At 41.7% G+C, this 27823-nt stretch overlaps 1 pseudogene; it reads right to left on the bottom strand.

Moving 5' to 3' along the window:
• LOC133021997 (obg-like ATPase 1) overlaps nucleotides 1-27823 on the bottom strand; it is a 39810-nt pseudogene that overhangs the window by 7985 nt on the left and 4002 nt on the right.

The following is a 27823-nucleotide window of genomic DNA, read 5'->3' as shown; positions in this document are numbered from 1 at the left end:
ATTGTATATAATCAGTCAATCAATCAATTTGTATTTTTGTATCCCATATTCACAAATCGCAATTTACCTCATACACAGTTTAACAATCTTGAAGATTCCACATTTAATTTTCTTGTTTTGTTGTATTTTTTGCAGAGGTTGTGATCATTTCTATTAGTCATTTATGTGGAGTTCCTCCTCTGTTTATTTTTGATTTAATGAATTGAATTGGACGGAGGGCAGACACAGTCTCTAGGGGTTTTGGATGTGTGACTGATCTAAAGGGAGCACAGGAAAGTGTGTAGGACTATAACTCCGCCTCCTAAAGACTGAATTACTGAATAAAATCAATTAACTGGAAGACAAACAGTTTATTGGAATATATTTTTGGGTTTTAACTGCCTGTAAGTAAATGGCAACTGTAAGCTGTGAGAGAATAATATAAAAAATACAAAACTTAAGTGTACTTAGCTGCTTCCCACCAGTTTACAGCACTAACAGAAATCTTGCTATTTTGTCAATTTTTTCTACAAAAGAAGAAAAGAAAGTTGTTCACCTAATGAGAGTCTTACTGAACATTAACCGTGAAGCCACCAGGAGGGCGCCACCCCTTATTACTTATAAACGTCCTTCTCTTAACTGCCTGTGTTTTTCTGTTTTCTGTTGTCTTGCAGTCCAGCAGGACACCTGACATTGCAGGACAAAGATATCCTTACACTTAATGGTAACTTGCAGTCAGAACAATATAAAGGGGGTTAGGGCAATTATGAGATTAGCCCCACAAGCTCTCGGGCTGGGATTGGACAGGTTTTAAAGAACAGCTTCACACAAATCCATTTTCACACGCCGGCCCTGACAGAGCTCCTGGGCTGGATTGATTCGAAGGGGTCCCCGTCATTATCTGTAATCCTAGTTTCCTGTTTAAAGCCCATAACAATCAAAGACTGGGAGGGACCCGACCACCTCTGTGCCACATCTATTCCAATAACAATGTCACCGCTTTATCATCTACAGCACCATCTCACTGCAGCTACCTAATGATTATCAATATACAATATATGACAGAGGACCGGCTGCAGGAAGATCACAGTTTTGCTTTGATTGGTTGTTTTTCCCAACAAGCCACAGGGTAAATTTCAAAAGCCTCATATGCCAGTTGGTCTGTCTGTTCAGATGCACATCTATTAAGAGCCGTAACCTAATATTTCCCTCTCTGCTCACACTACACTGTATACACAGAGCTTGTGTGCGACTGCCGCTGAGCTGAGGTGGCAGCCGATGTCTCACCAACAAAGGACAGGAAAATAAAACACATTTAGTCGAATCCAAAACCCTGAAAACACAGGAGATGGCAGGCGCTGCGAGAGGGGGAAAAAAATCCAATCTGAGATAATAACAGCTGTAGTTTGTCACTTTTAGCAGCACAGCTGTCTATTTGGTGGCACGTTATTTGCATTCCTCAGGTATTGCGTTCTCTACAGGCGGCTGAATAATGATTCACAAATCACTCTCTCCACACCAGTCAAGGGCTGTGATCCTTTGAATAGACCATTGTACCTGAGACTGTAATTGGTGAAGACTTGACAGAGCCGAGCCAAGCTAGCCAAGTAACAAAGAGGCTCTTGGTGGAAGGCTGAGGGATGATTTTAATAATGTGGAGCCGAGACGGAGAACGTGAGCTGCAAATGAGCATGGGCGGGGGGGTTCGGGTTCTCCGGGTCCTTGCACTGAGTGACACGGGACCAGACAAACACCTTGCACCAGGAACATGAAACTCCCCCTTCTCCCAACTCCAGAAACAAAGCACTGTCAATTAAGAGCTGTGATGCTCCGTCAACATGACTCCCAAAACCAGTCCTGTCAACTCCGGGGCCGGCGCGGCTGCAACTTGCATTTATGTCCTCACCAATTATTTGTGTGGATTTTGGTGTAAATTGGGGGAAAATGTTTATGTAAAACACGCCGCTGATGTTTCCATCTTGGTCGTGTCTTTCTGTCATTCATGAAATTGTACAGCATTCATGTAGATCTGTATTTCAGAAGAAATTTGATAAAGGTCTGTTTACAACTGTGCAGATTTAATGTTCCTGCTTATTAGCCACACGTTTCAAGAGAAAAGTGATATCAATCTACAGGCATTTGAGAAATTCTATAGTGAAGACATAAAAATGTTTTGAAAGTCTAAGCTGCACAGAAACATGTGTGTGTGTGTGTGTGTGTGGGTGTGTGTGTGTGGGTGTGTGTGTGTGGGTGTGTGTGTGTGTGTGTGTGTGTGTGTGTGTGTGTGTGTGTGTGTGTGTGTGTGTGTGTGTGTGTGTATGTGTGTGTGTGTGTGTGTGTGTGTGTGTGTGTGTGTGTGTGTGTGTGTGTGTGTGTGTGTGTGTGTGTGGACGTGCATGTGTCCGCGCCTTGTCAGTCTCCCATTATGTCCCAGCATTAAGTGCACATCTCTCACTGCTCGGTTAATAGAAAGATTCAGCACTTTCTGCTCTTGATATCCCTCTCTGAACAAATGATGCCTGAAATTTTTATTCTTTTTATAATGGAATTCCAATGGCCTTTGCTGCAAATCAACTGGAAATTTTTGCATATCAAGTGGGGAAAATTAAATGTTAACCACGTTTTAATGTGATTAAGGGTGACAGGGACATTATTTCTGCTAATCATTCACCGGCTTGAAGGCTCAAACAAGTCTCGAGGAGCGAGCTGTGTTTGTGCTTTCGCCTGCTGCTCTCAACACAAAGCCAGGGAATCAAACTTTTGCATGTATAACATTATTATTGTATTATTCAGCATAATATTTTTGCATGTGTGTTTATACCACATGAAATTAACAGCTGTCATTTTAATTTTTTCTAATCTTCAAAATTTGACACCTGCTGTATTTACAATGCCTCTAATCTTAAGCACAACATATTGTTGAAAAGACAAAATTAAAAAAACAAACCCCAGTGCAGCTTCCACAACAGATTGGCTCTGAATGGAGGTGTCCCACAGGGGGCCCACCCTCCGGAGCTATAGTCTATCTGTCTTTTTGTGTGGGAATCCGGGGGGGGGGGGGGGGGGGATAATTCCTGTGTTTCACATGCCTGAGGCTTCCCTGGGCTTTGTCAGTGCTTTGATCTGCTTAAATGGCTCAGGAGGAGAAAACAATGGGAGCTTCCGAAGTACAGGGGCAGCTACCTGAGACAATGACCCGGGCCTGCGTCTGACACACATTCATACAGGTTGGCCTTTATTAGGAGTGCTTAGCCCGGGTTAAGCCTGTGAAAGGTGGTGCTGTCACCTCCAGTTTGTGTTCCTTTCAGATGCAATTGAACGCCGAAGAATAATCCACTACCTACATCCCCTGGAAAAACCAACAGGTCAGAGAGCCGACACCTGAACCCGAATCACAAATCGTGGCACATCTGTGCACGCCTGGCACAGACTCACCGAGTAATAAACCCGTGGGTCCCCTCTTCGTTGCAGGGACGAGCATGCTTGGGGGGGTGAGGATGCTGTGGCACGCAGAGCGCACACCAACCCCCCTTCTTTCCTTCCTCCGTGAAGGGAGACAGAAATGAGAGGTATGAGCTCATGGCGGCTTTTGAGGCTGGGAAGTCAGGGTGCTCTGTGGGAAGCTTTTCATCCTCCCAGTGGTGAGCTCCTGAGCGACAAGAGTGCAGACGTTCTCTGCTCCCTGCGGCCGTGGCCGTGCTGAATGGCATTACACATCGGTGTCTGAGAGAAGAAAGAGGAGATCTGACGCACACACAAACAGACGCACACAACATCGCCAATATTGTCAACTTCTTTCAGCCTTCAAAGCAATCAGCAGCTGAAGGAAACACGGCGCGGGCACAATGGGAGCAGCTTTAATTAAGAGCATCATCTCACATCACACCTCGGATAAACCTCAAGGATGTGCTGGTAACAAGCTTCTTTTTTTTTCTTCAAACAAGTTTAAAGGAATATTGAGACTTTAAACGTTTGCACATGATGGATAAAACCCTAACAAACACACCATTACATTTTTTGGTGTGTGTTTTTTACGAGAGCACATTATCATAGCCGTGACTTTGTTTAAGTCGACGGGGGGGGGGGAAGAGGCAAACATCAGAAATTCAAACAGTAACCCAGACAAGTACATTCTACATCACCCAAAAATAATTCTCTATATGGGGTATCCACTGTCATTTACAGCAGTTGACTGGGCGAGAGAAAATAAGGGGGCTGGGGTAGAGTGGGGGGAGTCATCAAGATGTGACAATTGTGACAAGAGCAGGCAAAGTGTAGCGCCGGAGAATGCCACACGGATTTCTCCGTCTCTTCTTTTTTTTCCCAGGATGACAGCTTAATGTCTACCACATGCAATATTTATTCTCATCGTGTGTCAGACTGTCTAGCTGTCCCAGGGAGTACAAAGAATGCCACTTATTAGAATAAAAGTAGAAGGAAGGTAATCAAGGACATATGTAACATCAGCCAATCATGCCCCCCCTCCATCGCCTTTCTCCCGTCCTCCCCCCATTCACAACAGTTCAACAATAATCCTGATAATAAGCGTTCAGGAGCTGTATGTGGCAACACTAAATTCATTTATTTGTCTCATTAGAGCTGCCAAGGCTGCAGGCGACTCACCGTGGCGTGCACGTGTGTTCGGTCTTAACCTTATCGCAAAGATAATAAAAAGCACAGCTCGACAATCAGAATGTATCATTAGAAGGACTTGAAGCTCGCATGTCTTTTTATGTCTGCCATGCCGGGGCTACGGGCTTTACGGGGGGAAACAATTCCCACGGCGCCCCTCGGACGAGAGCGAGCATGTTGTGCTGCCACAGAGGTGTCTCCATACATTATGAACTGCAGGAGACTCACTCAGACACAGCAACCTTGGGCTCGGACCCGATAAACGAGGGAGAACTGAGAGTCTGTCTTGGATTTTTGAGGAGCAGAATGATTTCTCGTAAGGTCAATAAAGAAAAAACAAGGGATGGAAAAAGTCTCTGGATTTAGGGTCATTAGTCTCATTATTGTTACACCAGCAGCGCTGCGTCTCGACAACAAAGACAACAGGGTGACGTGTGACATGTCAACAAAGTCCTTTCATTATCTGGACTCGGGACAGTCAATAACCAGACTAACTGGACCGACAGGACTTTTATTAGCGCCATCTGTTCCAGTTTTACACCACAACCTCTCCTGTTGTTTTCTCTCATCGAGAGCTATAGCTGAAGGCATCCATTAGGAACCACTGTGGCCAGTATGGGTACACATCTTAGCATGGGAAAGTGTTTCTCCTGGAACTCACACTGCACAAGGAGAGAGTGGACGAGCACAAAACAAAACACACAAAAAAAAAACAGGGAGCGGGCGATCATACATCTCCCACAGCACTTTGAAAAGTGAACTCCCTCGATGGTAGTTCCTAAAATCTTGGATGGAGCCAGTGGTTTTGCACTCAATAAAGTTTCAGTTTAGTGTTTATGGGAATTATGGTTTGGAGGAGCTGGAGTGGGCTGCAGTGACTGCTTTCATGGAGTGGCTTTCAGTGAGTCATAGTACACCCCTCCACCACCACCAGCAGCCCCTCCACCTCAGTTGTTTTCCCCCTTCGTCTCAAAGTGTTGATGGGTACGACTCAAAGAAGGCTGTTTGTCAAAATGATCAGACAACAACAACGGGGCATGCTTAACTTATTACTGGGGTTCTTCAAAACAAAAACATGAATTTAACAAAATACGTGTCAACACCAAAGGATCTGCTTCACCATATGTTTCTGTGTAAGTAGGTCTGAAGCTCTGCAGACACGAGGGCTCGCAAGTGTCACAGTGAAAAATCATGCCCGGGCTTCATCTAATTTAATTGTCAAAGCTCCTCCTACAGGCCAACTGAAGTATATCAGACTCACAACCAGTCATTTCCCTGCTGTTCTCCTCCCTGAGTGACCGTGGCTGGATTTCCTTTTCCAAACATGTCACCTCCCGCCCACCTGAAGCATTACTCTTTATAAAACAGAGGTATTACAAATAATTTCCTTCAACTGCTGAGTTTTCAGCAAATGTTATTTAAGGGGAAGTAAAATGTGTTCACAAACAACATTGCTGGATCAATTCATTGGGGATTTTTTATCTTTTTACAGATTTTTTGACAATTGGACAAAAGATAGAATAATTCCAGCCCTCTCCTTTTACCCTTTAACAAATTAATTTCCTCAGTTTGAAGAAATCAGACACAGGTAAGTGTCCTGATTACATGCTGTCCATAAACAAGGTGTCATTTGAACTTTAGAGTCATGGACATATTCTTTTTTTTATACTTTTACATGATCTCTTGTCAACCTCATGCTGACGATCTGCTGCTGTAATGAGTCAGGATGATTTTATATATATGTTATTTGCAGTTGAGAATTTATACATCATACATCAACTTTACTATTTGACTATTTGACTTGTGTAGTTACCTGAATTATACCAAAACAAAAATACATTATCTCACATAGGCTGAGAGGCAAATCATTCATATATATAATATAACATATTATAATATAGCTGTACTTATATTAATACATTCCTATATATATATATGTATATAATATATATATATATATAATATATATATATATATATATAGAGAGAGAGAGAGAGAGAGAGAGAGAGAGGCTTCAAGCTAAGATACCCTGCAGTTCTAACACTCACCAGGAGAACGCACGCCGCAGAGGCACTCACAGACAGGTCACACTTGCTAGTTTCCTTAAAGGTCAACACATCTACTTAAGAGGCACCAATTTACTTTAATAGACATTGTCCAAAAGAAGAGAAAAATATCAGGAGAGAAATATCAGGGAAAGAAATGACAAGAAAGAAAAACATCACTGCATATCTGGAGGATTCTCAGCCGTGTTTTTTGCCTTCCACAAATTGTGACTGCTCCTCATTCTCTTAAATAAATATTCAATATCAAAATAAAGAGTGATAATGACGATGGGGGCAACATGCTTAATAAGCAACTCTCTTGAACAAGTGAAAACATGCTAACGCTAGGCCGGCTGCAGCCCCCCGAGCCCTCATCACCAGTGTCCTAATGACCCTCTCTCACACACAAACTACGGCATGTGACCAAGTCTTCCAAGCAGCACGAGGATAGGAGAAAGCCTCTCGATAGACTCTTGTAGATGCCATTCCCTATCATGCAATGCCTCTCAGTAATAAACACATGACAAATGCAGCCTTAATCATTTTTTACGAGCGGGGATGTGCAGGGGGCAGTGCATGGCTGGAGGGGAGAGGGGAGCGGTGAGCAGCAGGCGGCCCCATCCGCACAGAGGAGAGGGCTGTGTGGTAAAGTCTCCTCTGGAACATCACTCGGCCAGAGTCCCTTTGATCTGCACACCGCAATTACGCCAGCATCCAAATGAGCATGGAGTCGCCTCTGAAACAGACTTCAAACATGCACATGTACGCATTCTTATACACATACACTGTATAGGATTGGAGCCATGTGCTCCTCTCAACAGTAAATGATGTACTGTCTCCAGCAGAGAACCTGGGGATGAAAGGAGGCCTTGCTCCTCGTCTGATCCCTCCATTAATGATGGCTTGCTAAAGCTAATACGGTGTATTCTTGTCTAAACAAGGGCAGCCTGGTATGTGGCTCCCACACTCCAAAGAGGATGATCTTGGTTAACAATAAACAGTTTTTTGGAGGCTCAGAAAGTCTGAGACAACTACTGTTATTGCCCGTGTGTGTCTCTACAGCCTGCTATTAAGTGTCTGTAATAAAAAAACACAATAACCTTCAAAGAGGAAAACCCCACAAATCATATTTGGTAAAGAATGTTGCTAGAATAAACAACACTAACCTACTGTCTGACTGGCAGCATGCACTCGGCAACACACAGCAAATATATAACAACAACAAAAAGTGAAACTGTGTAATGGCCTGACTGCTGTGTCCTGAGAGACACAGATAAAATTGGCTTATTTGCCTCATGGGATTCGCCATCTTTTCCTACGCACATTAAAGCTGAGATTGCAATTTGTCTTGCTGTTTGCTTTGAATAGACCTTAACCGTATCATCATCTCAACTGTGGCGGTGGAAAAACACGGGAGCATGGCGACAGCCAAATGGCAGTCTGGCGTCTCTGCTGCAGACTAGCTGCCATTAGGGCTGAGAGCAGCATTTATTGTACAATTAGGGCCAACTAGATCTACCTGTAATCATCTCCATACAGGTGTGAGCTCCTCTCCGGACAAGGGAAGTGACTCATCACTTGTCAAACACCAACACTTTGATGTCGGCATTGTTCACCGGGGAGCCCTCAGGACACCTGAGCACTACTGTTTGCCTGCTTTAAAAAACGCACACAGATTTATTGCATTTCAGACAGTTAAAAATCACACACACACACACACACACTGAACATGGAGGAAGAAAAAACAACCCTCTCTGCCTACTGATGACGGATGTTCCACATACCATGAATCATTTGATTTACGACTTCTCTCCCTCCTCCCCTCTGTCTGACAGTCATACTTTCGTGTCAGGAACATTTTAACAAACAGTCGTGGGTAAACAACTCCTCCTTGTAATACAATGCTGCCAAGCAAACCACTAAAAACAAATTTTGGAAGAACTGACACCACAAGCCTAGAGGGCAATTGGAAAAGTGTGATAACAATCCACAAGTTGGTGTTATTGACAAAACGGCGCTAGTGTGGAAAAGTAGCCCTTTCAGATGTAATGGACGTCTAACACCAGCCTTCCAGATCAGCGCTCACTGTGGCCAGATGACATTACTTTTAAAAGTGTGGAGGATCATAGCGCCACAAACAAAAGGAAGATGTGTCTATTAGTGTGTTTAAGGTAATTCTCAGTGAGTTCAGGTTGCAAAGCAAAAAGTGCAAATCCCTTTTTATCTGTAAAGAGCAAAACACACAGCTGAGCAGAAGCCTGAGTTGTCATTGTGGAGTCGGAATGTTACGGCTGCAAAGTGAAGCTCCTTGATACCTGAAGACAAATATTTAGTGCAAAACAATTACAGAAAATATTTAAGGACCGGTTTTTTCTGTCTCCACACAATATTTATTATTAGCTTGGCTTTGAAAGTACATATGTGTATTTAAGTTTGTCATTTAAGGCCCTTGCTCTTTAATATTGTATGGAAATGAGAAGTTTTGATGGAAAATTGAGACCATATGCTTGTCTGTGCTTAATGAACTGCAGGGTCTGGAGGCTGCTCGGGGTTTGCAGGGGCTGGATGTTGTGTTGGGGTTTACTCATGTGCCACCTCCAGGCGGATCCTCTCGCAAGGATATGACCCTCTCTGTCAGCGTGAGACCACAGTCAGTAGATCAACTGACACTCCCACACTTCTCACACCCCGGCACATGCAGATATGGAGAGGCATGCACACATGCTTTTTAGAGCTGTGATGCAGATTCAATGAAAGTTTATAGGAATCGATTTGAAGTTGAAGAAAAGCTCTGCGGAAATGATTAATGGATGCAGTGAGGTGCCTCAGAAACACATTTGAGGCACTTACCATTTGTTCTTTTTCCTGATGTAGTCTTTCTCAGAGAGGTTAACAAGGTAAATCATTGGTTTGGATGTCAAAAACAAGTATTTGTTCAACACATCGATCTGCGATCAAGACAGACAGGGCATGTACTGAGACTCCAAACTTTTCCAAAGGAGCCTTTGAGGACAGCACCGACTTAAGGTCTGGTGTTTGAGCCTCTGGGGTGAGCGACTATAAAGCCTTTAAATTGAGATCAGCACGGAAAGATGTCATTAGCTTGCAAAAAGGTCAAAATACAAACAACACAAGACATAAAAACATGTGATTGGCACAAAAGACATGTTGCTCAAGAGGAAGAAAAGAGAGGGGGAAGCAGTTGTACTTCTTTTCAGTTTGGATAAAACGACTAGATAAATCACATTAATAGATTTGACTCTAACATGAAAGTCTTACCTCCTTGTCGTTCCAATCCGGATAGTAGCGGACATGTTTCTTTTCATCCACTACCCAGCTCTTGATTTTGCACATAACGTCCTGTTTGGGGTTAAAAGAGAATGAACAAGAAACCATTAAAGGAGATGAAAAAGAATATAAACCCAGCAGGGTATGGGGTAATTATTTCCTAAATGCATGGCATCCTGATGCCAAAATGAACAATGGCTGTGCTCGCATTCAGGCAGGAGTGGTCTGGCTTTGACGGGGGATAGCGTGCGCGAGACCCCCTTCCCTCCTTTAAATCATGACAAAATGCCTTCTGGGGTGTCTCAGTTTAACACATCAATATTCCGTCGGGACTGTTTAATGAAAGGGATAGAGTGAGAGAGAGACTAAATTGGAAAGAGTGGGGAAACTAATTGGAAGTTGGTTAGTTAGGTGTAAATTATTGGGCCTTCCTCAGGCACTTTGCAGAACGCAGTCATACTGGATGAGTACTAGTGAGGTGCCGAACAAATTATTAAACGCTTCCTCTGGAGAAAATATTGAGCATTTCCAGCGATGTATGTTACATTCAATTCCGAGGTACTTGTGGGTTGAGACCAGAGGCAAGACTGGGCCTCGACAGGATCTGGAAGCGGAAAAGGGCGGGAAAAAGGGTGGGAGGTAGTTATAAAATTTGTAATAAAGAAATTGAGCCCATTATTGTTGATCCAGCCCCACAGAAATTAGCGGAACACATTCTTTTTGTTCCTGTCAACTTGACCTCCCCCTTCATATAAAAACTCCCCCACCCCCTGCAACACTCCCCCTACCTCCTTTTCCCTCCCCAAACCCTTGCAGCACTTCACAATCATACTCCCTTTTGAAAGAACTGAGGAAAAAATCCTGCCAGAGCCTCAATTACACAATGGCAGAAAAAGCTCCACACACTGACCCCCAGCCAGCTGCATTCACTCTCTGCACATCTCTCTCCACAGGAATTCTAAAGGCCTTTTAGTCAGGCAGCCAGAGTGCAGCCAGCGGGAGAGAGCGCAGGAAGGGCTGCATACACTCCGCCCGCGCCGGCCCAAGTCTTCACAGAGAGATTAATCATCTGTGAAATGGAAACAGCAAACGGCCGGTGACACAGGCCGAACCCGCTCCAGGTTTCCCTCATCAGCTCGCAGCCGCCGTGCAGCGTTCCTCTAACAGGCAGGTGTTAATAAAAGGCATATAGGTCCCACAGGGGTCAAACACATACGCCTGCCACCATGAAGCGCCGCTGGTGGGCCGGCTTCTTATTATTGTTTTGTGAGGATAGGGATTTTGAGGATTCAGATGGACAAAGGCGATGAAACAGTGTTCTTGTAAACACAGCACCAGCAAAATGGATTTGAATTTTCATAAACAATGCATATCTATGTAACAGTGTGCTCCGGCAGGAAATACAATCAGTGTGAAATTCACAATGAAATATAAAAGACCTCTTTAATTCTAATAGAAGAAGATTGACAAAGTATTCTACAATTAATCCAATATTCCTGATTTGGATGTTAAAATCTGAAAATGATATTATCTTCATATCTGCAACTGTGAGCTCATTCTGCAGCAGAGAGCAAGTGAAACTCAAACCAGATATAAACTTTAGTTTTGTTCTTTTTAATTAACTCTGCCCACTTCCCAACAGATAACCTAAATTATACATTTTAGTTTACAATGTTAAAGCATAATTCAGTAATAAGACATATAGTAATTTTAAATTATTTCTATATCTTTCTATATCTAAATATGCAGTTCCTTTTCTACTCACCCTACATTCTATGGCAGACTTGTTTTAAGACTTGATGAACCCACGCAAAAAATATAGACATGTTTTAGTCTTATTTGATTTTTCTATATGTAATAAGAACCATAATTCTAAATGATGAAATAGGTTTCCCTCTCAATTTAATGTCAATATATCGTATTTATAAAATCTACAACAAACAGGATAAAAGCTATTTTTGGTCATTAAATTTAAAGTCAACATAATATCCTATAGGGCTTGAGTGTGACAGTGAAAATCAGATCTTATTTCAAAATACTTAAGGAAGTAATCACAATGTGTATAATTGCAGAAGATATTTTTTATATCATCACGTGGCTATCTACCAAATAAACTGCAAGCACGGCTGTTTCTTTCTGCATATAGATGCATATAGAGTTAGATGTGTAAACACAAGACATAAAGATGTGTATACATGTCTGTGCACAGCTGAGCATGGCAAATGCCAGCCACAGCCTGAGACAATCACACACACACGCGCACGCGCACACACACACACACACACACACACACACACACACACACACACACACACACACACACACACACACACACACACACACACACACACACACACACACACACACACACACACACACACACACACACACACACACACACACACCTCCCCATCTAAAAGCATGGTGATAAGTGCCATTCTTTGCCATCTAAAGAGATCTTCTATAGATCCTCACTCGCCGACGTGTGCACAACCTTTGACAAGTAATGTAGATCATTTTTATTCATTGCCTAAAATTGTTAGCAATTATGTGCGTAAACGGCCACCTGCCTTGTCTGAATGGCTCCTGTCTGTGGGGCTACAGGGGTGTGGGGAAGTGCTGTTGGCTGGAAGGGACGGAGGGAGGGGGGGGGGGTGGGCAACCCAACCAGGCAAGGGGCCTCTACAGCAGGTGAAATAGCCCCTCTCGTTAGCGTAATGAGTGGTCAGAGCCTCGGCCTGTTGGGGCCCGAAATTGGGCAAACCGCTCCCAGTGAAAGGCCGGCTCCCCTCACTAGCGGGCCCATCTCATCCCGCTCCGGTGATGGAAGCTGCATCGCAAGACATTTACAGCCAAATCATGGCTAAAGTTGGGTGCTGAGCCTCATTACCTTAACAATACGGCCACCCGAACGTGTGGCTCATCAGCATAAATCTGACAGCCAGTATATGGATTTTCTTCTTTCTCTGATCCTACCCTGCGCCTTTTTTTTTTTTTTGCCCTGCACCTCATATGACCGAGGCTCCCCTGTCAAAGAGTATTCTAAACATTGACGGTATTCATAGCGAGGTATAGGCCTGCGTGTCACCCTCTGTTTGGCCTTACACAATATCTCGCTGTAGGTGGATGAGCATTGAGCAAGAGCGGTGCCATGATTTGAGTATTACTTTATATGAGAAGAGCTGTGTGGAAACACTTTCATTAGCCCAGTGCTGCGACCCGGGGTCAGCAGCTGAATAAGTAACTCTCTATTAATGATTTCTACAGCAGAAAACCCCTGACCTCTGATCACTTTCAATCTCAGAGAGGGAGAAATGGGGCAGGGGGAGGGGTGAGACATATTGGAGGGAGATTAAAAAAAAACACACGTTTTTTTTTCCCTCTCCTTGGCCGTGTGTGTGGGAGGGTTATTATTTGTGCCTTGCTGTGAGGGAGAGCAAAGGGCCTGCTGGGACATTGACTCACATATTCTGGTTTGAGTTTCTTGTCAACGCCTCTAATGGCAGTCTTCTCCAGCTTGTCAATAACAGGGCCGATCATCTCTTCATCCTTCAGCCTCAGCTCCTTGTGGATGATCTCCATGTCCCTCACCGGCTCCACCGTCCCCTCCACATGGATGATATCCTCGTCCTCAGAAGCACCTGCGGCGACAGGACACAACACGGCTTCACGTGACCACAGTGCAACACAATGAGCGACACGGACTTGTCGAGATCGATTGTGCAACTATTAGATTTAGTTCAGTGAACCATTAGCTTTAGAGAATGAAAAAAAAGGAAAAAAACATCTATTTAAAGAGGAAAGTGGGGGGGTCACAGGAGAGTCATAACAAATGCAATAAAATATTCAGGATTATATTTAAACCTTCTTTAAGTGTCTGAACTGTAAGAAACCACTTTACAGTGTCAAAGTCAGTTCGACCTAAAGTGCAACAGAACCGGCTTCTCTGTCAACCCGCTCAGGTCTGCACCACAGCCTTAGAACTATGAGTTATTCAGTTAGAAAATATGAGAAATAAACAAAGGAGGGTATAATTTAACAGAAAAATGTCCACAATCATAAATGACAGAGGACAGTCTTCCACTAATCGTTTGCATCGCCGCTGTAGCTGTGCTGGTGATTAGGTAATGAGGCTCTGAAGCAGACCATCAGGATTCTCCAGCAGCGCTCAGGGGGAGGGGGGGGGGGGGGTGTACATCTGTCACATGAGTGACAGCTTTTCACATCACCAGTGGCAAGTGTAGAGGACGCTTCCCCTGAATGTTATTCTCGTGCTTCCTTTGATTTACAACTCATACGATTTGTGAACCATTTGTTTTCTAATATTAAACAAAATTCGGTTAGAGTAGTAATGCTCCAGTGTAAAACATATAACACATTCAATAGATACATTCCCTACAATAAAACGTATTGTCAGAAAAATTAGCTTGATGAAGTAAAAATAAAAAATCATGGAAAGGACGTATTATTATTATTACATAATTGGATTATTATACAAAAACAAATGAGTAAGAACAATGTTGTAGTAGACCAATGGAGCAAGTTTAAACTATTTCATAAACCTATCAGCTGCAACTTTAAAGATCCAGTGTGTTGGATTTAAGGAGGAAGAATACAATATTCATAATTTGTAAAAAATGTTTTTCATTACAGCGGTGGAGGGATTGTGCATGGGAGCTAGAGCAGCTCTTCTGTGGGATCGGACCAGTTTTTGCTCCCCAGACGCAACAATGTTTTGGATGAGTTAAAAGTACAACATATATTCCTCAAGTGTAGTGGAGTAGAATGTTGTAAAGTGGAAATACTCACATTAAGCACAAGTAGGCCTAACTCAAAGGTATTCTTAAGTACAACCACTGGAGCATCTTCACGCTAGATTTATGTAAACCCTGTTTTGGAATATACTGACACACTTTTCAGTCAACAACAGTGATTTAAGGGCCATGGAGCATCACACTGGGGCATAATGGGAATGCCATCTCCTTCAACAGGGAAGTGGATGTCAGGCAAATGATAACTTGGCTTTAAGTATTACTGTGTTGAGGGACACTATGTTTGGAATGTGCATGGTGGAGTCACTAAAAAGTTATCAACAATCCACATTCACGCGTTGACACCCGAGTGTGTGACGGGCTGCTGACAGGTGAGGGCCTGCGAGGCAATGACGTCACCGCAGTGATCCACATTACTCATCACGCCTGTCACATCATCTCTCAACGAGTCCTAACGGTGATACACGTAGAAGATATGAATGAGTCAGATAGATGTGCGTAGTCGGCATGATGCACAACAGCATTACTAATATGCAGGCAACTGTTTGCAGAGCTGCATCACGTGTGACGTGACGGCAGCTGAATAGAAAGAGGGTTTGAACAGCAGTAAAGTTGTCTGCTGCCACTCCACTAATCTGATTAATGCAACAACTTTTTGTAGGTTTTCGTGGACACCAGAGGACAAATCTTAATGACTAATATGATCCCCTGACGTTTGCTCTAGAGCCAGCCCCACTGTTCTCATCTGGGATTTAGAGTCAAAGGTCTCAACAACCATTGAAATGGTTGCCATGAAATTTGGTTCAGACCATTTCCTGTATATAAAGATGTATGTTGCGTCTCCACTTCCTCCCACTATCCAGAAATGTGTCTAAAATGTCCTGGGTACGAATGCTGACAGGCAAAGTGGTTGAGAGACAGAGCAGCGGTGGTGAAGTCCAATTGATACACACATTGATACACATCAAATAACTAATTAAAACCAATGAAGAAGAATATACACTTAAACATATATCAATGTGATTTTTTGGACGTGTACTTCCCACTTTGACTTTTTAGTTTAGCCCATGTCCCATTAACTAACATTGAGGAAGTGGGGTCTATGATTTATAATGCAGCCTGTCACCAGGTTGTAATGGAGATGCTTTGGCTTCACTTTTGGGATTCATTCATGTCGTCCATCTATATGGTGCAGACATATTCATATTGGTACTAGATACTACTTCATCTAGAGGATAAATCATAATGACATGGTAATATGTTGCATGTTAAACATCACACCCGCTAAACTTCGCCATATCAACATTGAATTTAGCTGCTAGCATGTTCGCAGACTCTTAAGCTTGTTCACTATCAGTACCCCGGAGACCAGTTCTACGTGTTTTTGAATTCTTAGGGACACCGAATTGTAAACTGATCGGATATGAACTCCCCAGTAATCCTGCACGTCCACATGAACATCATATCTTGTTTCTGGGTTAAGAAGGGACAAAAGTACCTGATTTCTAATGTAACTTAACTACAGTGCTTTCACAATCTACATCAAACATCATCAGCAGACAACCAAAAGTCCTACACTAGCGGCTCTATTACTCATGCGAGTCAACAGAAGCTGCAGACTTTTGTGCAAGCTGTCATCCTGCGCGTGGTCCTCATGGTGAAATGAACTTATCCAATTACTCTTTGCCTAATCAGGCTGTTTTGGTTCCTCTCCTCTTGCAGAGGTACTCCACAGTATAAACAGTTCACTTACGCCACACAGAAAGGGGCTAATCAGTGGAATTATTGTTTTGCTGCTCCAATTTACCAGTTCCCTGTTCAACACTGATTGGAATGAAAATTTGCTATTGTGTCTGCTTGAGCTCAGAACATATAATGCAATGAAATAATTTTGCTAGCCGCAAGAATATACATACATTATAAACAATAATGATGTACAGTTCTGATACACAACGGAAAATGCATGAGTCTGTTGTAAAAATGAGTTTATATTAATTAGGAGCAAAGAGGTTTAAAACTGTTTCACATGGTTAATAAACCACTAATGATTGGTAAAAAACACTGCTGATGAAAGCGTTGGAAACAACGATATGAAAATAGTTCATGAAAAACATTTTTTACTCTATGAAAATATAATCAACAGTTTCAGACCATAGTTATGGGTCCTAACAAAAAAAACCAGAAGGAGCAGTAGCAGCTGATCACTCACTATTTAGTTATCAGCTGACACTCTTCTCTGACTGCCACATATTCCAAGGTAATTTGCTTTAATTAATTTCGCCTAATTTAACATTCACATCGACTTCACCCCCCCCCCCAGCCCCATTCAGGGCTTAGAGATGGAGAACAAATGCACACGGAGAAAGAGAGGAGAGAAATCTGAGGGGCAATCTCCACAATTAGTCTTTTAACAACTGGGCCTGTGGAGACAGCGCTTACAGGGCCGCAGAGCCACACAAAGCTACACGCAATACAGTAAAACACACAATAAAACGGGACAAGAAAGAGGTTGGAAAGGCCCCGTCTCAGGAGTCAGGTCTGTCTCACGATTTACATGCTGTTGCTTCATCTCAAATCGTGTATGTTTTAAAGACTTTATTAACAGGTGCTCCTTTATTGAGAGAACAAAGGGATTAGTCTGTGGAGGGTGAGTGGTGTTCAATGGCCTGATTAGGGATCAGGCTAAGCTCTAAAATTATGGACTTACAGCGGCACTGCAAGATGGTGTAGCCTGAGAAGATAAAACTCATATATTATATTTAAAAATGAATAAGAACAAAGATAAGAAGATGTATCAGGTACTTTGTTCATGTTTTAACATTAACCCCAGCATGCAAGCTTCTCTGCATCTCAGGAATATTTTTAATTAGCTTTCCAGTACAAGTTTTACATCTAAAAGCCCCAAAAGCGTGCTCCTGCTAGCTTATATCATTACTGTTCTGTCAGGTACACAGACAAGGCAGTCATCTGAGTCAACTCGAGATCAATACTGATTGAGCTGCTTTCTCTGATGTTGCTACCTGGGAGGATATGTGGTCAACATAATTCAGTTAAATTACAGTATTCATTGACTCCTTACTTCCTGTGCATGTTTTCACATGCAAGATGGGTAAGAGCACATCTAAAGAACGTGCATTCCTCACACTGCTTTTAAAATGTTCATGCAAAGTCAGTGCCGCAATTCTCCTGGTATTCAGAGCAGTAAAAGCTATTTTATGGGTCTGTCAGGAAAAGCACATTATGGATGTCTTCCCAGCATAAAAACACTGGCAATGCACACAAGGGTATTTATGTTCATTCAGGGAATATCTTCTTGACATTCATTTTTTGGGATACATGAAATCAACAGCAAATTGTCTTGTGCTGACAGATTTTGCAGCATAATCAGTCTTTGCATATGTCTATGGAGGGTTTGAGCCCTTCAGAGATTCAGCCGTGTTTTCTCCATGATCCCATCATTCATGATAGATCCCAGTGAAATGGTGTTAAAATCAGTTCCTCACAAAGTGTCTGTGTAATCTGCTGTCAGTCGTGGTTTCTCACACCAAACTAAGTATTAAAGGTGCATCTTATGTGTAGCGTCACTGGCTGCAAAACAGGCAGGGTAGGGAAAAGCCGTTCAGACAAGTCAGTTCTGGTAAAGTGAATGTGCAGGTTTTCATGAGCTCAGACAGAAAACAACAGTGTTAATTCCCTTATCATTAGCTTAACCTCTGTCATTGCATTTATTTTGTTAAACTGCGGCGCATGAGAGTGCCGTGATTGAAAGGAACTGTCATATGCACACCACTGTTGTCCCACATCATTCAGCGAACAAACCTTTTTAGATCCTTAACTACTATAGTGCTGCTGATTGCACAGGCACCAGCAATTTCCTAACCAACCGCCACCTGAACAATGATGTGTTCAGCTTTCAGGCCCTCCAGCCTTTCAAAGGTGAATCATTTCACAGTTTGGAACGAGATCTCCATAGCAACTCCTCTTTGAAGGGTTTAGAATCACCATCCAATAATTCTATGATCATCGGGCCTTGCCATTCCCAGTGGTTCTTTTCACAGCGGACAGGCAAGGGGGGCATGAGGAGGAAGCAGGCAGATTCTACAGTCTATTTCAGGCAATTCATCTTGCAGCCCCATTAGAATTCAAAATATTGCGACCTTCAATCACCAAGCATGTTATCTGGGGCCGTGGCGATCTCCAGTCAAGATGGGTAGACATTTTGCTCTAATCATCCATGATGAGTGGAGGCTGACAAAAACGCTTCATTCTCGCTGAAGCAAAATGCTCATTTAAATGCTGTGACAGCACCTCGACACAGGCCGAAAACACACAAAAGGAGGACGGTCCCTGTGCAGCTGAATGAGCAAGGTTTAGAATCGCTATATTGGTTAAAACAACACAAGTAACATAAACAAGGAAGCACATACAAGCAGCTTATTTTTTCTGATTTAATTATTAGGCAATTGTTATTTTTACTAACAGATAATAAGACACAAGGACGGCAGATGGTACAACCCTATATAAGATATATAAAATCTCATGTGCTGCAAGAATTTGAGAGGACCACAAATAATAATTACTTGTACTAAAAGCACAGGTCTCACCAATAATAAAGAGAAAGCTGCACTTATAGTAAATCTAACTATAGAAAATAGAATATAGATGAAATTATAGAAGAACAGATTACAGTGTCAGTTACAATACAAGTGAATATTTCAGAAAATGTTAGTTTCATTTTTAACACTTGATCTTGTCATTTTTTTTCTCTATGATCTGTTTGTCATTAAAACAATTTTAAAATGCTATACTATATAACAAACAGAATTATGCCTATTGTTCAAACGTGCCCTGTGAGTGTGGATTAGTATTAAAAACAAGGAAAGCATGTTTGCAGGCTAACACTATAGACATACATGCAGTGAGCTGGGATCATCTCACTGCTGGAGAATGTCCTCTTGTAAAAATCAACCCCAGAGGTCATCTTTGCAAGGCTTTTATAACTCATATAAACATTTTATTGTTAAATCATGTGTTTTTACTATCAGTATTTACAATAGTGCAGCATTGCATTGCCTATTTCATACGTTCATACACCTTTGGAGGATTTCTCCCTTTTAAACTATCTGTTGTCATATTTTAAATTGTAATATCAGTCGTTTTAAAGACACTGATGCAATAGGGGATTGCACAACCATTTTGCTGACACATTCAAGCACACACATAGTCACTGGGCTGACTCAGGTGTTTTGGATGTTTGTCAAGTTTGAGAATGTGTGAATTGGTGAGTGATCAGCCTGAATTCCTGCACAGCAGCCACTTCGGCGTCAGTCAGGAGGCAGGTTGGCCATAAATCATCAGTGAACAGTCGATCCAGTTTGCTCTCAGCGCCTGTAGCTCAACAATCACAGTTTGATTTGTTTGCTCTAAGCGATTAGTGGAGTGAGTGATGACTCCTGAATGAAAAACCTTCCAAAACACAAATATCGTGCCAGATGCTGTTAAGAGAGCTAATTTGATCACTCGTTCTCTCCAATTCAGATATTCATCAGCTAATACTGATTCAAGTGGATCTCACTGACAACATTGGACATCTTTAAATTGAAAACATTTTAGGTGAGTAAGTGGGGTTATTTTCTCGAAGAGGAACAAGTCAGTGTATTTGACATTTTGGTGACTTGACCCATGATTAAAGTCGGATTCTGTTAACATTCCCAAAGTGTTTGACAGGTATTTTAATAGACAAACTAAGTTGTTCATTTTCAGATTGTTCCTAAAGTAAAAAGACAACTCTCACCTACTATTGAAGCACATTGATATATGGGAACAATAATTTAGTGTTCTGTCGTACATCTTAAGAATAGTCTCTCAACCATATTATTTTATGAAGGTGTTTCCCTCGTATCCAAGACTATAAAACACAAGCATTTCCCCCTGAGCTTTAAGCACAGTGCTAGTTCTTGTGGGCACAAGCCTTTTGTCTACGTTCACTGTTAGTGAAAATTAACTGTGTGTTTGCATATGAAATACATAAAGATTAGGTCGTATTCATTTACATGCCAAGAGTTAGAGGAGAAGATTGACACCACTGTCCTTCATGTGTGGTGGATATAAACCTAAAACAAGCTGATTGTATTATAGCTTAGCTCAGCGACTGGGCGAATCATCTTTCAGCTAGCCTGGCTCTGTCCGAGTACCAGTTAGCAAAATTCACTTAACAGATAACACATAGACTGTATCAGCTTTATTCAACGCGTCGAACTTCTAACTGTTGGCAAGACAACGAATTTTACCCCAAACGTTCATAAGGATGTCGTCTCTGTACTAACACGCACTCTGTGTGGGTGACCCATCAGTGCATGATATAAGATAAATAATGAAACCAATTATGTGCAAACTGACAACAATTGTAATTGCATTTTAATAACTGTACATCAGTTATTCAATAAAAGGTTTGGGTGATCCTAAAGTGTTGAACTTATCCAACAGTCTAATGCAGGACTCATTTCAATGTGTTGCAATGACAGTGGGCGCGCCCGATACTTGATGCTGACGCAATCATCATAATGACAGCAATCACAGTTTCACGCTTTGTACAAAATAGAATAGTACTAAATAGAAGTTCGTGGGAAATTCGACCCACGACCACACCAGCTTCACCAACTGCCTCGATCCGCCTCCTCATTCGCAGCAACAGGATTTGATCGGCTTGTACTTGTTTAAAGACAATTTGATTGGCTGCCTCTGCTGCAGCATGAAAGTTGAAGTCTGCTCAACTTCGAGCACGAGCAACGCAACGGAAACACAATGCAGTTTGTATCTCGTCACGCCACTCAAAGTCAATGACCATGTGTTTCCGTTGAATCCTCCTATCATTCGTTGTCAACAGGAAACACAAGCAAGTCCTCAAATATTTATCATCTTGTCTTGAGGAATGCTTTAAATAATGGATTACTTGTCAAATCAGTAGCTAACTAATTGAAAAATAGACAAAAATGTTCAGCTCCACAAAGGATAGCGTCAGGTTATATTTGCTCACGTAACTTCTCAATTTAAAGTCTCTCAAAACTATTCCAGTTATTTTATAACGTTGGAGGACGGACTTGTGTCGCCTTCAGGCACTAGAGGAGGAGAGGGGGCAGGGGTGCATGGGCCTCGACTTAACCAGGAGTTCAGGTGCTGAAAGCTTGAATATCACAGTGGGAGAAGAGGCAACGCCAAAAATAACAGCTACTTTCCAGTCGGCTGCCCACAACCACAGCCAGTCCCTCAAGATTAAATTTGCTACACCACAGTATCTCCAGGCTAGATTCTTACTGAGTGTCGTGCAACTGTAAATAAGTGAGCTAAAGGTTTCCTACGGTGAATTGGGGGAGGGGAGGGGGGGGGGGGGCTGCACCATGAGAGCATTCAAATATCTAATTGCTGGAAACCAAACATCTGGGAATTAGGCCAGGTGAGCTGGCAGGGCTGCTCGCAGGGAACAGAGGAGCGGATGAAGTAGAACATGTCTGTGTCTTGTCTCAGACGGCGAGGATCCAGCCGCGTTCTAGTCACTGCAGAAGCGCTGGGAGCACTTAGCCTGCAAACCATTTGGTTATGAGACCAGGGAACACCAGGCAATCATCAGAATCAGCTTTCAGGATATCATCATGTGCCCTAATAGTTTCTGGAAGGTGTTGTTGAAAGCAAATCCACTGTTTACACAGACGTTTCAAGTCATTAGACGTTGAAAAATAATCGTTACGTCTACGTCCTTGTAAGTCTACTCCCTGGAAAAAAAGGTGAATCAGGGTAATACACCGTCATGTCTTTGTAAAACATCTGTGACATATGTATTTCTCTAGGATTATTCTCATAACAATTTAAAATCATAACTTCTCGAAAAAGATCTGTTAACCGATGTAGGGAATAATGGACTCATACACAGATCTGGCTGAAAATTAGAGCTGATCTCTGAAGTTTGACAAGTTTGCAAACTTATCTTTATCAGATTCAGGTTAATTGCTTGTGTTCTTGGTTTGCACTAGCAATCCCGCTGAGCTGTTTCATGTTATTAACGCTGTTCATCTCTCCATAGTATCTTTATAGACTCTTCTACTAATTACTACACAAAACAAACAACAACGCACCACTCCAGACACACAAAAGTGTGATCCCCACAACCATGTAATCAGGCTATATAAAAGTAGTGGCTTGAGCTATGAAGTCCGCCTGACACCAAATAGATATAATTACAAAACAAAACCAGCTATGTTTAATGGTTAACTTGTGAAACATACCACATTGTTTCTAAGGGAGAGTGGAAACAATGGCCTGCCGCAGCAGATAGATGTAAACACACACAGAAGGAGAAGCTTTCGATTGCTGAATTCTTGTGGATGTTTATTGTCTTGGTGCGAGTAGAAACAAAAGAGTTGGTTTTGGGTGAGGATGTACAGCATACATTTAGTCCATATCAAAGGAACATAATAACGTATATAAAAACACACATAAACCACGAAAGTAAGAATAAAGCAATACAGAATCACTGTAGAATTTGTTGGGCCCTTATAGAACTTGTGGTTTTCTAAAATTAATGCAAAATTTTGTTGAGAGGTGTTGATTTGACTTTGTGGTCAGTTCAGAGGCTTTTGGCCACATTCATACTTTGTTTTTCGTTTCGAAAATAAAATAATGTCAGTAGACATGAGTGTTTTAGCTTCATAGTGTGATCACTCATTCACACTGGGTATGTGTGTGCTGATGAAAACATGGAAAGCAGGTTGTCTACTCTGCAGTTGGTTGCTCACTTTCAGAAAATTCTACAAGTGAGAAATCACTATGATGAAAAGTAAGATGAGGGATTTCCTTAATTGGACCAATGATGAGGTGGAACTGTAAGTGTTTGAAAAGCTAAGCATTTACCACTAGTGGTTGAGTCAGGACTAACAAGAACGAATTAGGACGTGAATACAGGCGACTGCATCATTTCTCTGTAGCCCCAAAGTATTTAAACTGAAATGGAACCAGCATCATTTCCAAACATCCTCATTTTAAGCAGCGATGCACTTTAAATGTAGCTGGGATATATGAATTGTCTTGACAGGTGTTTCTCTTAGTGTTTCCACCCCATGTATAACCATGAGGGCTAAATACCAGAAATACCTGTCTTGATGATGTATTGCAGTTCAACAGCTCCACAATCTACAGCCTGCACAATGAGAGTAATTACCTTCCTGAAGGTAGGATTCATTCACTGGTAACTGGGTGTATGTGTGTTGTCTTAGCAAATATTTCTGTTTTTGTTTGCGATGAATGATGCTTTGGTCACAGAGCGGAAGTAAGCACTGAGAGATGGAGTAATACAATTGGGTGGTATTTTTTAAGGGAACTGTTGACAATTAAAAAGATATAGAATAACACTAGTCAAGTCTTACGGTCAGTTGGTGGTCATCCATTTCCACTCCTCACAAACCACACACATCAGGCAGAAGGGCCATTTTAAAACTGCACCGGAACAGAAGTAATACACTTGTTAGGGATACAGAGACGCAGCTAAGGAACAATGCAGGAAAATGGCTTTAATTTGAACCCTTTCTATGGGCTGTTCTCCGCCTGCCACCACCAACTCTCTAATCAGAGCTCCTTTCACACAGAGGGAAAGTCAATAACGGTACACGATCAGTAAACAAATTCAGCTATTTCTAAAAAGGGTCCCTTCATTCATTTGAGTTGCTGTAATTTGAATTATTCTAGCGTGTAACACTTTAATTGTGCAAGACAAAGACCATGTCAGAGACACACAGAAGAACTTGAGACAGAGGGGAACTTGTGGAGGGACACAGGAGTGTATTCACAGAGTAGCAGTATTTCGAATAATTCCAAATGTATATCATTTTTTACATTTTTACAACAATTAATGTCATAAATGTAATTATTTTACTGTGGTTAAGAGCAGAGCAGTGTCAATATGTTCTGAACAAAGATTTTGATTATCAGTCATAATATTTTAACCATCCAAGGTAGACTTAACACAAGCTACAACAATGTGAAATGATAATCCTTTGATATAATAGTGATGGCTTTGATTGGTGGAGCTCGCTGTTACCATGGAAATATTTACCACAATCACAAAATATCCTGTCAGCTAGGATCAAGGGGGTGCAAATCACTACAACGAGGTAAATTCAAGTAGAAGAGCACTGGTAGCCATTTGAAAGTGATTATTTGCAGTAAAAAATTATGTACATAGTCTCGTACCTTTGCCTTTCTTTCCCCATTTAAAATTTTTATTTGCTCCAAATCAAATGTTTGATGGGCAGGATTCATCTCGTTTGGGTCTGCCTAAAAACTCTTCTTACAACGACTTTCTGAGCTGTCAATGGAGAAAATGAATTGGAAATGTACCTGCAGAACCAAAACTGTTACTCCTAAAAGTAGGCAGTCACTGTTACGCTGTATAAGCAGTAGTTGTGTATTTTTTGTATCTATTATTATTAGATCTGTCATGAAAAAAACAGTTTATTCACAATAAGGAGAGTAGAAGAAAATGAATAGCTCCGTTCTCATAATATGATTGTTAATAACTTACTTACCTCTGTTGTACTCAAACTTAATCAAAAGTGACATTAAGAATCACGTTACAATAACCTGGGGTTGTCGTTCTCCACCGTCTTGTGCTGTTTCCAAGCCTCAGGATATGATACCGTTTGTGTGAAGCTCGACCAGACACAGATCCTTTCACATATATGATTCTCATTCAGGAAACGTCCCAGTAGGAACGTTAGGTTTGCTCTGACTTCATTAAACCTGTCTGTGATATTGATATTGGCTCCCACCACACAAAGGTGTCCTACCAGCAAAGTAACGACACAACTACTGCATTTGCTTGAAAAAAGGCTGGCGACTGAATGTCATTGATAGTATAACTTCTACAAAATAAAATATTTGACGTTGTTGCACATACATGATTTTTGGGGATATATAAACATCCACCTGTGACTCACGTGTCTAGTGGAAGATGCCAGCAGGCGCTGATGTGGGACAGGAAGGCATTTCCCAGGCCTTGGCCAGAGTGAGCACCTTTCACCAGGCCAGCAATGTCGACAACATTAAGGAATGCTGGGATGTCTCTGCAAGCCAAGAAGTAAAAGTAAAAAAATGCTCGACATTTAAGACTTCAAACATTATCAGTGGCTCGTTAGTAAAACAAAAACTACTTCACATTTGTACTAAATTTAACAAATTAGTTTTGTTAGAAACTTTACCCTGAGGTGCCAGTCATGAGGTGTGTTTTTTCAAGGATTTTTGTGAAGCTGTTGAATTAAACTGAATCATTAATAAAACAATTTAAATAACAAACAAATAAAAAAATATTAAAAATGTCATTATTATGTAATTCAATCTAAAATCACCATAAATTATAGTCTCAAAAGGTACAACAAAGTGATCACTAGTGTCAATAGTGAAAACTTCTTTCTTTAAACCTTATTGTATAGTGTGGCAGCCAGCTCCATGCTCATTGGTTCATAAATGTATTGTTTCCCTTTTTTAAATAAGGTGATGGTACTTTTCAAATCGATTGGGTACTGTAGATTTTAATCATATTATTCAAACAGGAGTAGACTGAGCATTTGTTAGGGACTATTTTCAAAGTCAGATTCATACACATTCGATGAGGTGTGTAGTTCAATGCTATGAAGAAGAATGTCGCCCAGTGGAATAGTGTGGCTCAATGGTGTTATTACCTCTGCCAAGGATGCTTTCACCCTGTTGGTTGGTTGGTTTGTCAGCAGGATTACATAAAAACGACTGGCTGTTGGGCCTTGGTGGAAGTATGAGCTCTACTGAGTCTAGTTAATGTAAAATATTGTGTTTAGGTTCAATCCATTGCTGCTTTTGCTCTTTTTTTCGTGAGGCACACATATACATATCACCAAACTTACAGCATGCATTTTTTATTCCTGTTTTGTATTTACTTATAACCCTGGATGCTGTTTTGCACGTGTTTACCTGACTGTGTTGCTAATAAGACAGAACCGGGATGTAGTGAGATTCATGGTGCTCTTTGAAAAGCAGACGCCTAGTTCTGGTGACTAAACTGTGTGTACTGAAACGTTCCTCTGATATTCTGCTTGCCAATTCTTTTCTGTCAAAAATGAGACATCTCACTGGTAATTTGTGTGTGTCGCACCACCAATCTGAATCCAGTCCACTTTAACAGCCTCTAGAAACGTATATGACAGCCAGGGGCAGAAGTTGCAGGTGCTTTTCCTTCAACAGAACACCTCAGATAGAGCGGTGAATATACATCATACAGAACTGGCAGCTACATATCAACATTACATTTTTCTCACACCTATAGCAGGAGCACCGTCGTGAGACTACAGACCTGAAGTGTGAATAAAACATGAACGATGAGACCCCATACCTGCCAGGTTTGTGGAATTGGCAGAGGAAATCATAGCGTTCATCTGGAATGGGCACTCTACTTTCATTTGGGTCAATGGTGCAGAAGGGGAAATTTTCAGCTGCAGCCTGACTCTTTGTCAGCACGTTGAAGAAGGTCGACTTCCTGAAAATAAAAACAGCAGCGAGGTCAGGCCATCTGAAAGAGCCAGTGTGCAGAGCCTGATGGTTTGATAGAATGATCCTGAAACACTCCAGTAAATTATGCAGGATTGCCTTTTTTAGTTTTTCTCTGTAAGCCGGAAAAGGTTATTTTAAATGGATTGTATATTTGAGCACTTGAATCAAAACTGCTCTGTTAAATACTACACCAAATTACAAGGTCAAATAATCCCATAATAGATCAATTGTAGGTGGAATCGAAGGGGCAAATTACGTTTCAGATAGATCTCAGCTGTTGGACTGGATTGCACGAACGCTGCCCCATGTTGTGATCACAGAGAGATTTATTTTCTGCCGCACAAGCAGCTCAAGTGTACTTCAAAAATCTACAGACAATGGTGAGTGTCTAAGAGTAATGATGGCATGGCAGTTAACTATAATCCAGGACTTTCCGTCTTATCCCCTCACTCTTCACATTGAAATGATTGTTTGCTAAGTCCTATAGGCATGAAATTGCTTGAGATTGCTAAAGTGCATGCATTAATTCCTTATATAAAG

The sequence above is a fragment of the Limanda limanda genome, chromosome 16, assembly GCF_963576545.1.
Source record: "Limanda limanda chromosome 16, fLimLim1.1, whole genome shotgun sequence".
NCBI classification, from domain to species: Eukaryota; Metazoa; Chordata; class Actinopteri; order Pleuronectiformes; family Pleuronectidae; genus Limanda; species Limanda limanda.
This window is presented reverse-complemented; position numbering and strand designations above follow the sequence as displayed.